Consider the following 16,344-nt stretch of genomic DNA (forward strand, 5'->3'; position numbering starts at 1 on the left):
TTTTTCTAGAAGCCTTCCCCCTTCTTGGACTAACTACACAATAATTGTAGACGCTGAAGGAGCTTTATTAGTACATTGAGGAACTTATGAATCATGTGAAGGCCCTTGAACATCTGCAGTTGGTATTTTATGTTAAACTTTCAAAATTCGTTTGATAATGTTACAAATTATTAATAATTGGAAAATAGTCAATGAGGTTCCTTTTATAAAGTTGAAAAGTTGAGGAGAGTGTAAACAAATACAAGCCTATCGATTTGAATTTTCGTGTTTATAGAGTGTGTAATTATTATTTTGGATCATTTAGGTAATAATATCCAATACTGATATTAATAAACCTCACTAATCATCATTTTAACCCATTGTTTCCTGTCCAGCATGACCAGTTGGTTAAGGTAATCAACTTGCAATTTAAGGATTGCAGGTTTGAATCCCTGTCACACCAAATATGCTCACTCTTTGGGGTCATAATTATGGCACAGTCAATCCTAATATTCTAGGTAAAAGAGTAGCCCAAGAATTGGCAGTGGGTGGTGAAGAATTGCTGCATTCCCTCCAGGCTAACATTGCTAAATTAGGGAGATGGCTAGCAAATATTGCCTTTGTGTAGCTTTGCTCAAAATTCAAAAACAAGCAAAAAGGTGTTTGCTGTGTAAAATCAGTCTTATGTATTTTATTCTCTTGACTTTTATAAAGCTATGTGAAGGCACTAGAAGGGGCTAGTTATAAAGTTAGGTTATCATGATATAGGCAGAATGGTTTAAAGTAAATACAATATAGATAAGAGGACAAAGAACAAAAAATGTCAAGAAAATGGACATTAGCCTAAAACTAATGAATTCATGAATCCATTAAGAGTAAACTAAAGTAGTTTTTTTGCTATTATTAATTTTTGAATTATTGTTTTGTTGACAACACCAGATTATTGTGGAAAAAGTAAACTTGATGGTAATATTTTGGTTCAGAGGATTTTTATAGGTTTAATGCTTTGTCATGAATATGAATGATGTATTTTAAAATTGAGCAGGGAAAAATCATGCATTTTGGACTAGATGCTGAAGCATAATTTACAAAGTGTTTGAAAAGAGCCATATAATCATTTATGAAAAAAAGTTACCAAGAAAATTTGATCTGCTATCAAAATGTGGATCGAAAAATCTTCGAGAAATATGTGCAATTTTATGAAGAAAGAAAAATGTTATGAGGAAAGACTTAAATATTTAAATTTGATGCATGCTTTTAAAATATGGAATTAGATGTGATTTGATGTCTGTCACTGACAGCTACTCAAACTATCTGTATTAGCCATTTCTAATGTAGAATTGATGGAATACAGAGGATACATTCACTGCTATCTGTTGGTCTACTCTTTATCAACGAAGAATGGGATTGACCATTCAGTTTAATATAACACTGTAACAGTTGACAGGATCTAAACCTGTGTTCCACAGATTATGGGTCGAACGTTCTAATCATGAGTTTGTGCCAAATGCAATGTGAGTTGATTCTGGAGATAAATGATTACTTGGAACAGGGTTATGATACTTGTGGAAATTTCTTTTTTCATCTTCAGGAAACTAAAAATATTAATGATGACTGAATACTGAAACTGATGAATATAATATTTGTATTCTAGATACAGAAATGACACCTGAATTGGAATAATTAAACTGTGAAGTAGCCTGTAGTGATATTTTGTATTATGTTTTTCAAGACTTCTCACTGAGAATTATTGTTACTTTTATATGAGTTAGTGTTTAAGGAATAGAGATTATTTAGATCAGCCAAATGGCCTATGCCACCTTGCTATTTTTTGATGTATGGTTTGAATGATTAGAAAACATTTTTTGACTTTATTGGGTTTTTTGGTAACCATAAAACTTCTTTCCTGAATGGTATATTTTTGAGAGTATTAACTCATACGAATATATGAAATAAAAATTCATTAGATTTTATGTGATATATAACTGCCACGTAGTGTAGCTGTTATAAACACCTGAATGGCTGAGATAATTTACCTTGAATAAATAAGTTAGTTAGTTTTTAATTTTTTTAAACTGTCTTTTTTTTAAGCATTAGTTTAAGAACAAACTCATGTGATCTAAACAAATTAATTACAAAGTTATTTGAAATTGTTTTCAAATAAATATATTTAGTAAAATGTAAAGGGCTGTATTTGTTTAAAATTAAAGTGGGTGAACCAATGACTGTAGACATAGTTTATCTAATGTAGTTGTATTAATGTTAACTGTGATAGTAATTATCAATTTTCCTACATTGCATTGATAACATTATGCAACACAAATTTTGTTCCTGGATAGTATGTGTTATTTCTTAATTGCTTATGTTGTAAAAGTACAGAAAATGGTCATTATTTTCTTCAAATTTTGCTTTTGTGACCTGGATAATGAAATTTAGAAATTAACCTATTTTCTATATAAAAACGGGCAAATTTGCACGTTTTCATTTATATAAGGTCTGAATAAAACAACATATGAATCAAGATTTACATGTATTTATACTACAGTTAAACAAAAATGTTTAGAAGTGAGTAGTTTCTGAGATTTGCGGCTGTAACATAAATCACTTTCATGTATCAGCCTCAAGATATAGTCTCGTTATATACTCCCAGGTCACAAAAGCAAAGTTTGAAGAGAAAAATAGGTCTTTTCCATTTACTTTAGGCATAAGCAATTGGGAAATAACACTTTCTGCTCAGGAACAAGATAAAGTAAAACTTTTGTTACATAGCGTAATTTCATGCACTATAAAAGAAAGAAAAAGTAAAGTAGTCGTAGCAAAAATTTAAATATGCTCTGTGTATTATTTAATACCTAATAGGAGATAAATTTAACAATGTAAAAACAATCCATAATACAAGTAATTTATAATTCCTTAATTGTAACTCCAATTTATACATTTTGTATTAGTTAAGAAGTTTATCTCCATTGTGATGTTACACAGATTCTTTATGGTTTTCTCCTGGCTAAAATGAAATATGTGTTTCTTATACAATTTCTCAACTATGCCCCACATTGAAGAGATGTATTAATTGAATTTGGTCTGCAAATTATAAAATAGATATCCAGAAAGAAATTTTTGCTCTGTTAAATGTTAACTGAACATTTGTGGTACTTCGAACTATTCCTCTCACAAATCTGACTTGAGGTATTGCTCTCCAGTGGATTAGTGGTATGACTGTTGAAATAAAAATGCTAAAAATCAAAATTTAATACAATTTGTGGGCAGAATACAGATACCCAGTAGTGTAGTATTGCACTAACAACAACCAATACCAAAACAAGAACCTAGGATGTTATAAATAAAAGCAAATATACCAGACTTCTTTAATGCAAGTTACCATTTGTGTATCAAGGTTTGGCTTAAATCTATGATTGTAGTAGTGGCTGGAATTCAGTCTAAAATCTAATAAGCTTACTTTGAATACCTTTTAAATATGAATCAGTATAGAAATAGCTTATTTCACATACTATTCTGTGATTTTTATTTATTGTTTATTAAACATTTATAGAAAACTGGAATGTCAATTACACATCTCTATTGCACCATCATGAATGATAAAGAAAGCTTACATGTTAAACCATCAAACTATTTCTCAGTTTTAGAAGAGTATTTATAAATAGAAAAACGTTTATATAAATTGTTGATTAAAAACCAAGCCAGCAAGTGTACACACATTTCTGATATTATGAAGATAAGTAAAAAATATTTCAGGAATGATATGCTTTTATTTAATTTTTTATCAGTTTAATAAAGTTAAGGAAAACTAAACCTTTGCTGGTAGAATTTTCACATAAAATTCACTTATGAAATTTCATATATACACTATGAATACTTAAAGGTTACTGTGGGAAAATAACTATATATATATGTCTATTTCATGAAGTGCCAAGAATGGTAAGATGTCTTAATCAGTTTGATTTACTGAGTGTTCCTGATAAGAAAGAGTAAGTAATATTTTGTAATACACTGTTTCATTGTTGTCATAAATAAATAATAATTTACATATATTAAGGGTAAACAAAATGTGAGAATTAGAGTAGGACTGTCCAGGGAAGATAAAAGGAAAGCTTGTTTCTGATGATTATTAGATGGCTGGCTTATTAAATTTTACTTTCTGTTTCATTTTTACTAAAGATGATTTAAGCAGTATTCCTCATCTTGAAAAGTTGATAAATGAAAACAACATCAAACAAAATGACTGCATAAATTCTGAGCCAGTTTAGAGAAAATTTGGATGTTTAATGAATAAAAAGGCTCTTGGGGTAGATAATATTTCCCTGAATGTTTTGAAGGAGGTTAAAGTTTGGATATGTAAGCTATATCCTACTCTTTTTTGCCATTCCTTGAACAGTGGACAAGTACCAGAGGACTGGAAGTTATCTATTGTAACTCTTCTTTTTAAGGAGGTTATATAAATAGTCCCAGTAATTAAAGACACTAGTCTTACATCAGTTGTGGGGGAAGTTTTGGAAAGTCTGACAAAAGATACTTTGCAAAGTTATTTAACAAAATTTATAATTTTATTGGATAGTCAACATGGTTTCATTAAAGGAAAATCATGCCTTACAAATCTTTTGACATTATTTGAAAAGGTTGCTGTTTATGTATATGAAGGTGAGAGTGTAGATTTGGTGTATCTGGATTTTCACAAAGCATTTGACAAGCTGCCACTTAAAAGGCTTGTAAAAAAATTAATCTCTATAGGTGTGGGGGATAAGTTAGCAAACTGGATAGAAGAGTTGCTAGATGGCAGAAAGCAAATGGTTGTTAATAAATAGAGTTCAGTCAAATTGTATTAATATTACAAGTAAGGATACCTTATGGTTTAATCTTAGGACCCTTGATCATTTTACATCAGTGGCATAAATAAAATAATAGTCAATATATTACTTTGCATTGCAGATTATGTTAAGGTCTTCAGTTTTGCTGTCTGTGAAGATGACACTGCTGATTTACAAAAGGATTTACATCATTTAATTACTTGGGCAATTAAATGGCAAATAGATTTTAATTATAATAAATGCAAGATAATGCATGTGGTTTATCATAATTTAATTATAAGTATAATTTGAATGGGAATAACCTTAACAGTGTCATGAAAGATTTTTATGGAACTGCTGATTAGTATCTAAAGCCATCTAGGTAGTGGTAGTGGAAGAGGATTTTTGGTTGTATATACATAAATATTTAATGTAAGGTTAAAGAAATTATATTTCATTATATAGGTCATTGGTTAGGCCAAACTTGGAATATTGTGTTCATTCTTGGGTTTGTTACCATAGGAAAGACATTGAATTGTTGGAAGAGGTTCAGAGAATGGTTACTAGAATTATGCCTAGAATAGAGGAATTGTCTATTGAGGAAAGTTTGAAATCTCTCAAATTGTTTTCTCTTTTAAAAAACAGGAGGGATCTGATTAAGGTGTCTGAGATTGTAAAGAGATTTGATAGTGTTGATGCATCATCTTTTTTCATACTTACCATTAAAAGTAGTAGGACATAGCAGAATATAAGTAATATTCAGCTAAGATAGTTTTAATTTTCTAACAGGGTGGTTGGTATTTGGAATAGGTTGCCTTCGGATCTTGTAGAGGCAGTAAATTTAAGTAAATTTAAAATAAAGCTTGATAAGTATATGAATGACAAGGGCTGGTTTTGAGGTTTAAAAAATCATTTATTAACATTCTAACTTAGAGGATGGAACAGCCAAGATGGACCATTAGATTGCATGTTTATCCAAAACGGTATGTTGTATTAATCCACTGTGAATGGCATAGTGATGCCAGAAAAAACCTAAATGCTTATAACGACAGTTACATATAGGATGGAAGGTTGAGATCCTAATTTTTTTTTTTCCTGTACGTCCTAGAATAATCCAGATACCAGAGTGGGTGGGTTATTACTGTCATTTCAGGTTCATTTTTGTCTTTTACTTATTCATTAGTATATCTTATATCTAATGCATTCATCAAGTAGTGAAACAGGAAAACATATTTAATTTAGCGATTTCCTTATCTCGTTTTCTGAGCACCTTAAAGGTATATTGATCCCTCTGCCTTCGTAAAATTAATAACACTAAGGCGAGACATGTTGAATTGTTTTTAAATTGGAGTTCTCGAGATACACTTCAGACACCATAATTTACAGACAGAAAATAGCTGAATTTCAAGTAGAACATTCTGAAGTGCAAATTTGAGGTCGAATATTAGGAAGTCGTTCTGCCTAAAAAGACTTATTTCTTGCCTCAGTTACTATTTGGTTGAATCTAATTGGTCACACACTGTTTTCCCGTGAGAGTTTCGTGACCTTGATGATAAAATCCTTTGCTCAGTTGCCTACCTGCAGTCATGGTATGCTATTCATACAATGACATCCATGCTCTTTATACTTTAGAAAATAAACTTATCTTAGTATCAACTCGCTCATCGTATGTCAAAGATTAATGACAAACTATCTCGATCTGATGGTTTGGTTTGTTGTTGTTTTTTCGCTGCAGTCTCTACTTCCGAAGGATTATATGATGTTCACTTTTTCATTGATTGAAAAAGTGCAGTAAACTTCGTTAAAACAATTATGGAAAATTTAATGAAGTATGATCTCAATAGTCAAATGTTATGGCCGATGTGAGAGAACCGTTTCCATTATACCGATATGTTGCTGCAGTGTTTTATATAGTACAAGGATTAGAAAATAAACCTAAGATTTTGGGATTTGGAATGAACTGAATATATTTATACGTGACGTGGTGTTAGGCGTGCTGGACTGCGAATCGAATAGTACTTGTGGTCTTTACGCTTTATAAAAATAATAATTGATCCCAAAATTGGATCAAAGAATTGGACAAAACTGGTTTTGGGTACTACAGGGACGCCTACACCTGAAACCTAGGGGTCTGTGACCTGACTGTTTAAGCCACGTACTTTAAAGGCAGAAAATTCCATTTTCTTTACAATAGTTCAGTTCTAATAGCAAATAGCATCGAGGTCCGACTTAGGACTGCGTATCATTTCATCTTATCAAAAACATTAAAGCGTTATAGATGATTGAACTAAATGTATAAATTACAATTAAATAGAAAAAAATCTTAAAATGTAAGTATTAGTGTTACTGCTTTAATTATTAATGATACCTTATGATATAAAATAAAAATGAGTGTATAATAAGTTCAAGCACACTATTTGCTACATTAAGTAACGAGTTTTCCGTAAATACTCGAGCTATCGTGGATAGCTTTGTGAACCTGACGATGACCGAAGAAGGTCGAAACGTTGTTCGCTCTTCTATGTAAAATATTTTCTCAACCCAAACGAGCCGTTTTTGCATATAAATTTCTCAACAAGTGGGAATCTCACTATTCGTTGGTAAAAGAGTGGCCCAAGAGTTGGCGGTGGGTGGTGATGACTAGCTGCCTTCCCTCTAGTCTTACACTGCAAAATTAGGGACGGCTAGCACAGATAGCCCTCGAGTAGCTTTGTGCGAAATTCAAACAAACAAACAAACTTGTAACTTTGAAACTGCTAAACCTACTTTAATAAAATCTAAGCATATTTTGCCTCATTACGTCAAGGGTTGTGTTGTGGAATGTAGCGTTGATTTATATGCCCCCTCAGGTATGACGGAGTTGGGTTTCATCGTTTCTGTGTTGTGAACAACAAAACCTTGCGCTAAGGGGCGCCAGCTCCTTCAACCCTCAGGCTTTATTGTTACTTGTTTTGAAACAAAGCTAATTAGATGTTATTGCTTATAGATGCTAGCCATTGTTTAGAGCTAACGTGGATAATCGAACCCTGGGTTTTAGCGTTTTAATTACAAAGACTTGCCGCCGTACCATTGGGGGAGAGTTTCATCGGTCAAGCTACTCCTATTATCCTTATGTTACCTCAATGTAGTAGGAGTTATTTTTCGGCATTTCTTGTCAACCTTCTGATTGTGCACTGTTCGCTTACGCGTACTTCTCTTTACTTTCTGAAAGTGTTAAACAGTAGAAAATATGCTGATCAAATATTTTTTGTTGTTATCGTGTTTCAATTTTATAAAATTTTGCAAGATTTATAAAGCGTTGAACGTGATGGAATGTGGTTGACAACATCATTCTTGTTAGTGTTATACGCTCCTTTTAGTTTTTATTATGAAACTAATGAACACGACGTAGTAGATACATGGAAAAACAACATAAATAACATTAGATGATTAGAGAACCTAAAATGTGCAGGCTTCGTTTTGCAATCTTTAAATCACATTTCTATGTAAACTCATGATTCACATGTGAACCATCACAGGGATTCGTGAGTTCAATACTTAACTAAAAATCCAGCTTTATTTTTAAAACGAATTCTGGTGCTAGAGTATTTCTCTAACTTGCATCGTCTTACAATCCACGTTTACGTAATTTTCGTTTTTGTACTGTGAACAATGATGTTATTTAAAAGTTATATATCGCGATCGAGAAACAGTATTCCACTTTTGTAATCACATGGCTAGTTAGTTAAGGTACTCGACTCGTAATCCGAGAGTCGCGGGTTCGAATCCCCGTCACACCAAACATGTTTGCCCGTTCAGCCATGGGGGCGTTATAACGTTACGGTCAATCCCTCTATACGTTGGTAAAAGTGTAACCCAAGAGTTGGCGGTGGGTGGTGATGACTAGCTGCCTTCCCTCTAGACTTACACTACTAAATTAGGGACGGCTAGCGCAGATAGCCCACGAGTAGCTTTGCACGAAATTCAAAACAAACCAAACTATATATATTAAAGGTATAGACAAAAAAATGTACCGGTGGAAGTATGACAGATGTTTTCTTTTAAAAAAAAAAGTTTTTCTTTACAAAGTTCCTGTGACATGAGAGTGAAAAAAAAAACCTATTTGAATGGCATTAGAGTAAACATAATTATATTTTAAACAGGTTTACTTAATAGAGGTACGTATTCAGACTTGCAACGCTAAAATCAAAAGTTAGATTCCTTTCAATGGACACAGCAGATAGCCCGATGTGGCTTTGCTATAAGAATAAAAAAACACGCATGCACTTAACTACACTATCAAGTATTGATTTGTACTATTACTTAGTGCCAACATCACTACTTTTACTAACTTGTCGTCTGTATTTCCAGACAGCTTCGCTTTTCCAAGAACTCCTAATTCGCCGTCTTCTCTGTAATTTTCTTTTTCCGGTGTATAAAAACATCTCATTGTAGCATCTACAGTGTTGTCCTTAGCCTGTATATACTCATTGCAAGAGGTTTTAGCATGGTTTCTGTTATCGATTTTTTTAAACTGTAAGTTCATTCGGCTGGAACTAAAAAAAATATTACTTTTTTCTTACGCAGTCATCAAAGCACAGATTTAATTCAATAATTTAAAGATATTCAAGTACGTACAATGAACATGTTTTTATTTGTGTCTAGAACAAACAGTGATGTAGACGCAACTATTCAAATGGTATGCTACATCACAATTACAGAACTTCCCAACAGCTTTCTCTGACATGTTGGGTCTGCGCTATTTCATTTTAATTAGTTTTTTTTTTTCTGGAGAAAAGTTTGAGAAACGAGTTTATTTATGTCTAATAAACACGTTCATAAAAAATTAGAAACAGAAGGAAAAGCTAAGAAAGAATGTTATTTTTATTTACAAACCATAGTGTTTTACCAGATATTCCCTCATTCAAAGTAACTTTACGCCAGTGTTTTATTTAGATAAAAATTTAGTAAAGATTTGCTTGTTTTGGAAAAAAAAAAAAAGCTAAATAAGGACTATCTGCGGTAGCTGTCCGCTAATTTAGCAGTTTGAGGGTAGAAGGAAACCAACTTGTCGTCACCACCCACCACTTCTTCAGTTACTCTTTTAATAATCTCATATTACAATGCATCCCATGGTGGATAGGGTGAAGAGGCATGGTGTGAGGGGTATGGGAACCCGTGCTTCTCAAGTGCACACCTAGCATTCTAACCACTTGGCCACGCTGGGTCTCTACTAAACGTAATCTAAATCCTTATGGTGCGTTATTCCAAGCATTCAGCTTTTTAAGATGCTCGATGAAATATTTACAAATCACCTGCTACTAATGAGCTTCTGTTCTCCTAATATCACCAAATGATCTTTGGTATGTGAAATAGAAATTGAAGAATTATGTTTAAAGGGTCTACGAACCTTAAAAAAGTGCATTATCACAATACGAATTCAAAGTAAGTTTAATAAGTAATATTTTTACTAAATTTTAAAAAGTTCTACGAATTGTTGATCCCGGAAAACAAATTTTGTTAATAGAGAGGAGAGGATTATTTCTATAGGTTAAAGGTGGTGTAATATCACACAAACGGAGCAGTGTTCTGTACAAAGTATGATAATTTGTCTTTAATAATGTTTTTTAAAGATGACATTAAGTATATCACTGTATGTTCAAGTTCACGCAATTCAATCCAACAATTCTTACTTTGATATAATGTAAATAGTATTACTTAACAATTTGGGTGGCATCGAATAATTGTAATGCTTTTATATCTATTAACTTATCTAGAACACCATTCAGTTTTAATATATTATTGTCTATTAATGACTTGTAAACTTTTTGTAGGTATTAGAATTCTTGAATAGCATGTATGTATTTTTTCTTCTAATGTATGCAGTGAGCTGATTTAGTAGATATCCTAAAATTTCACTCGTATAAAATTTAAATAATAACGAACTTTTAAACCCTAAAGATAGGGGGTGTTATAGTCTAAAAATGAAATGTTTTACATAAACTAAAAATAACAAAAACTGGTGTGTTTGATCTAGTGATATATTTATTTTAATGAAATAGTAAGTTTTAAATACAAATACATACCGTGAAGTGTTCTTGCGTGCGTCCTGAAAATAATCGTATCTTTCATGACTTCTGTTTGCTTACTGCAACTGTTTGTTTAATAGTGATGAAACTACGAAGAAACGTTATGATCTATATGATAAACATATAAATGTTGCTTTGTAAAGTTATCCCTTACTGTTAGATTTCGTACAGAGGTTCTAAAAAACTGGTATTAAAGGATGTTACTCGACCAGATAAAGCACTTGATATCTAAACAGTGCTCACCTGTAACAACAACATTTTCTATGTATACACTAAATTTTAATTGTGCTAATTCCCTATAGTCATCTATAACAATTGAACATTTTCTCTGCATGCAGTAAGTTTCAATTGTACTAAACCCATCTGTAACAGTTAAACATTTTCCCTAAAGCCTGTCTGGCCATTTATGACAATTGACCTTTTTCTCCGCATGCACTAAGTTTTAATTGTACTAAACCCATCTGTAACAGTTAAACAATTTCCCTGAAGCCTGTGTAGCCACCTATAACAATTGACCATTTTCTCTGCATGCATTTAACTGATAGATATTTGTTATTAGTAGGGTTGGCTTAACTTAAGTAAAACTATTTTAATGTTATTCTCAGCTCTGTTAACATAAATTGCTAACTATTTTTCGAAAATATCTAGTTATCTTGCTTCAGCGTTTATATCATCGTAACAGTACACTCTACATTACAGCGTGTCAATAATACTTTTTTCACCATTAACGTAGTAAAATTTTAACAAAACTAGAGTCTGTTCTATAAAATAAATGGAAATTGGTGCGTGATTTCTATCAGAACTGCATTTCGTCATTATGACTTTAATAGCATTTTCAGCTCTTGGTAACTTTATGAACGTAACTTGGACTAAAGTGTGTAACTATTGCGGGAATTTAGCAGCGTTTTATATGTGATAAAGTTTCTATCGTCCGTTAGTTTATGGGATGGTAAGCTTACAAATTCTAGGATTGTTTACACCTCTAACATTATAACGTAAACTTTTAAATTGTTATAGAATATTTTAATATACAATTTTTGTAGAACTGGTATAGAACTTATAGATTGTATAAATCTGTCGGTTATGATTATCTGTAATTAGGAGCCATAACCAGTGAAATGAGATATGATGCTGTACAAAACCTTTACGGTAGTTTCATAGAAAATATAGCAGTAACAATATAATATAACAATATAAATACCAAATTGAAAATTTATACGCCTGCAAATAATGATCGTAAGAATAAGGAAACAAGACTGGAGATACTGTAGACATTATTTACTCAAATTCAAAACCCCTATTTTGGCTTTAGCTTTTGCCCAGATTTACATTTGTTAGAGTAGCAGGGATTTGTAGTTTGAACATATAATGTCTAGAGAATCTCCACCAGATTTCTATACTCTTTTACGATCTCTATTTGCAGGTTTTTTCATTCCCAATGTTCTTTTGCTTGTTTGCTTTTTTATGCCCAATTATTTGCAAAACATACTTGATATGGTAGCTAACTTTATACAATATAATGATAATAAACATAGCTGTCGCTAGCCGCTATAATTAATGATGATTTACTGTGGCTATTGACTATTTGATCACATTATTTCGAGATGTAAAATGTTAAGCTGTATCTGGAAATTGTCATGTAGATTTCTTTGAGAATTTAGTGAACATTTGTAGCTTCTGTGTAACTACATTCACTGTATATAATGCATAGCAGTTGGTAAATATATACCTAGATTAAGACAACTCCCACTAAATCCGAAAAAAAATTACTAGTATAAAGGTATCCTTTTTAAATAAAACATATACAACTAAAACGTCAGTTTAAATAAACCTTTGTGTCTTTTAAACTAATTACTCCACGAATGTGTGTCATAAAATTTAATATTATTTCTACTGATATGTGTTTTTTCTTTACTTTTTCATTTCGTACATAATATACGGATTTACACCCTAACGACACCGTTTGTTTAGGGTACAATGTATTTGAATATCTACGTGTTACAGTTATCTAATATTCATCTACTGTTGGTTTGTAATTCATGGTCCATCCTGTACATGAGTTTTTTTAAAGTGATACCATATGTTTAAAAAAAACTCAACTAACTTCAAGATGTTTATTGACTAATGTAGAGTACAAAAGAAACAAATCGACTTTTCAATACCACTATGGCCTTTTTAGAACCTTTTAAGTATTCTACAAAAGCTACGGGTCTAATATATCAAGCCGTTTTTGTTGTAAGCTGACAACAGAATAATAATAAGATGAAATATAAACAGGCCATTTTGAACGAATTTCCTTATAAGTCTAACGCGTGAATTGTTGCACGTTTTTTATGTGTGTACAACCTCAGAAGTCAATAGCAAATGTTTTGAAGTGTTGCTTTAAACTAAATCTTTACTGTTTACGGAGTGATTTACTAGAACGTTCTATTAGGGTTTTATGCAATTTTTTGCGATCCCAATTATGAACTACGGTTCATGATAGAACAAGATTTACAGGAATCCCATTTAGTGCATAATGCAGTCATAAGATGTGCCATATCGTAATTTCAATTGATAAATCATACTATCCTAGCTGAGATATATTTGAATTTCAATTAATAATTAATAGTATCATAGCTGGAATATATCGGAATATCAAAGGGAAGAATTTTTTTCGGTTGTTGTTTTATTCTTTTTGGGGGTATAGTACTGTTTCCTGACAGTCTGAGAAATTTTATCTTTAGATTGTTTTAGTTGGTTGGGGGCTTTGCTTATCTTGGAAACCCAGTGTACTAAACGTTCTAGATTAAATTAGCGTAAGTAAACTTAACTGGGTTATGTATAACTGTAAGATGATGATGTTTCAAGTTCTTCAGAACTGGTACTGGATCCTTTTGATATAAAATTTATATAAAATCATTTTGAAAATCTGTTATCCAATGTCCGTTTAACCATAATTAGTTACCCATACTGTTCTTCATGTTACGTTTTAGGATCACAGAAATTCAACACATTAACGTTTCACAACCATATAAAATTAATGGTTGACGTAGTTTATTAACGAAATGGCCAACATATATGATCATGGGAAAGAAGAAATTTGCAGGTAGTCCTGGAGTGAGAAGCCAAGTGATATATCCAGTGCTTACCATCAGCAACATTTTAAAGTAACAAACCTTAATTATTTTAATCCATTATACTGATTGCTGTTACATCTCCCCATGAATTTCACAGCTCCCTTAATTGGTGAAAATAACATACGTGCATTTCTGTATCCTTCTCAAAATGCAGATGATACTGGATGCCGTTTTTAGCTGAATTCGAATTTCGGTTCACATTTTTTTTAAATGCCACAAACTACTTGTGTGAATAAAATACAGAATGTGGGCATAACTGTTTTATTTATTTCTTATGGAGTTATTCCGGGAAGTAACTGTATAATGTTAAAATTACTATTTAAAACGAATCCAGGAAAACAAAGTCACGTATGTTGAAAAGAGGCGGGAAATTTCGTGAAAACATGATTATATTTATAATTAATTTATTTCTGTTCAGTTTTTTTGCACACCTAAAATTTATAAATTATATCTACAATAACTGCTAATTAATAAGGTATTTAAAAAGAGAAAATACTGTTGACGTTATGCTGATAAAATAAATTACTTTCAATGATATTCAAACAAGCCATTATTTATTATTAAAATACTTTTTTTAAAACGTTCCATTATTTTTGGACACTAGTGTATATGTGATGCCATCACACATAATTTGTGTTTTTAATGTGTAGAAGTCATGTATTGTTAGTTAATGATGACTAAAAATGTATCTTAGAACGGCTGGTATGGGTATTAACAGTTGTATAACAACATACCAGACGTTCTGAGGTACATTTTTATTTCAAGTGGGTTTCTTGTCATCAAGAATAATTGACTATTTTTTATTTATTACTTTAATTATTTATGATATTTAAATAAAATGTTACATTTTTCCATGACTTTGTTTCCTTTTATCTTTAAAACAATACATATTGTAAGTGAAGTACAGTCTAACCAGTGACTGCAGTGTTCATTGCACGTTTACTGTTCAGTGTATGTTTTCCGCAGCAGTATGCGACAGATCACTATTATATGTCCACTATTTATTCAAGGTGGTAGTCTACGTGAATAAAAATTTAAAAATTCAACGTTAGTGTTTTAACTTAGTTACCACTAACACAAAAATGAAAACAGTGCGAAAGTGAAATGTGCTGCATATCTGTGTAATCGGTAGAATACCTTTTATGAAGCCTGGAGCGTGAGCTGTTTTTACTTGTTTGCAATATATTGGCGCTGAAAATAAATATGGTTAATTAAATACAAAAACGTTGTTATATCTGATTTTTATTATGAGTTTGATTGAGTGAACTGGAGTGGTATTTTGAGATTCAGATGTTTTTTTGAAATCGATTTTTGCTATGATGCATGTTGGTGACGTCATTGTAAAACTATTTTATACTCAGATGTACCTCCACGATAACAGAATAAGAACGACCCAAGTAATAAAGTTATAAAAAGGCCCACAAATAGTAACACTGTAAGCTATTTTTTGATCGAAGTTCTGTAAAATACTAAAATTAAAAATCCTCCTAAGCCCACGATGGTAATCTTCAGTGTGATAAAAACAAATCTTTTCCTCTTTTTTGCGTATAAGTACTTTATTAATCAAATAATTATTTAGCATAATTTTTCCCACGTATTATTATTATTATTGTCTTTTCTTTCTTTTCTATTATAAATACTTTGAAATATTTTTTCAAACTACTGTGTCCTGTTAATCTGGTATTTACTGATGTGTTTAAAGTTTTCATTAACAAGAAAACAGAAATAGACCAGAGTAAATATACTTGTAACTTTAATTTACATTACTCATGGTGGCTCAAAGGAAACCTATAGCCCTAAAATTTGAAGTTTGATTTCTCCACTGGACGCAAAGCAGGTAGCCAGTGTGCAGTTTTATGCTTACCAGAAATAAATTCGAATTAATTTATAGTTTTAGAAGACTAGAAAGGAAATTGCACATTGAAAATGACAATTTAAAATAATACACACAGTTGCGATTACCAGAAAAGAAAAGGCGAGGTATCGCCAGGTGGTTAAGGCACTCGACTCGTAATCCGATGGTAGTGGGTTCGAATCCCCGTTACACCAAACATGTTCGCCTTTTCAGCCGTGGGGGCGTTGTAATGTGACGGTCAATCCCACTATTCGTTGGTAAAAGAGTAGCCCAAGAGTTGGCGATGGGTAGTGATGACTAGCTGCCTTCCCTCTAGTCTTACACTACTAAATTAGGGACGGCTAACGCAGACAGCTCTCGTGTAGCTCTGCGCGAAATTCAAACAAAACCAAAAAACCAAACCAGAAAAAAGAAAAAGTTAAAATAGTTTCTGAAATGTTTAAAATTACTAATATGAGTTAGTTCACAATATCCAATTGGTATCCAATCAAATACATTAATGATAACCTAATAAATGTTGA

The 16,344-nt window shown here is 31.8% G+C and overlaps 1 protein-coding gene and 1 long non-coding RNA gene across 4 annotated transcripts in view; one reads left to right on the plus strand and one right to left on the minus strand.

The window, feature by feature from the left end:
• Nucleotides 1-9,374, minus strand: part of LOC143225267 (uncharacterized) — a 28,864-nt gene extending 19,490 nt beyond the window's left edge. The window contains exon 1 of the long non-coding RNA XR_013013757.1: nt 9,113-9,374. This is a non-coding gene — a long non-coding RNA (uncharacterized LOC143225267). The remainder of the gene's footprint in view (nt 1-9,112) is intronic.
• Nucleotides 1-16,344, plus strand: part of LOC143225265 (vang-like protein 2) — an 88,073-nt gene that overhangs the window by 30,359 nt on the left and 41,370 nt on the right. The gene's annotated exons all lie outside the window — the stretch shown is intronic.

This window comes from Tachypleus tridentatus, chromosome 9 (assembly GCF_004210375.1).
Source record: "Tachypleus tridentatus isolate NWPU-2018 chromosome 9, ASM421037v1, whole genome shotgun sequence".
Lineage (NCBI taxonomy): Eukaryota > Metazoa > Arthropoda > Merostomata > Xiphosura > Limulidae > Tachypleus > Tachypleus tridentatus.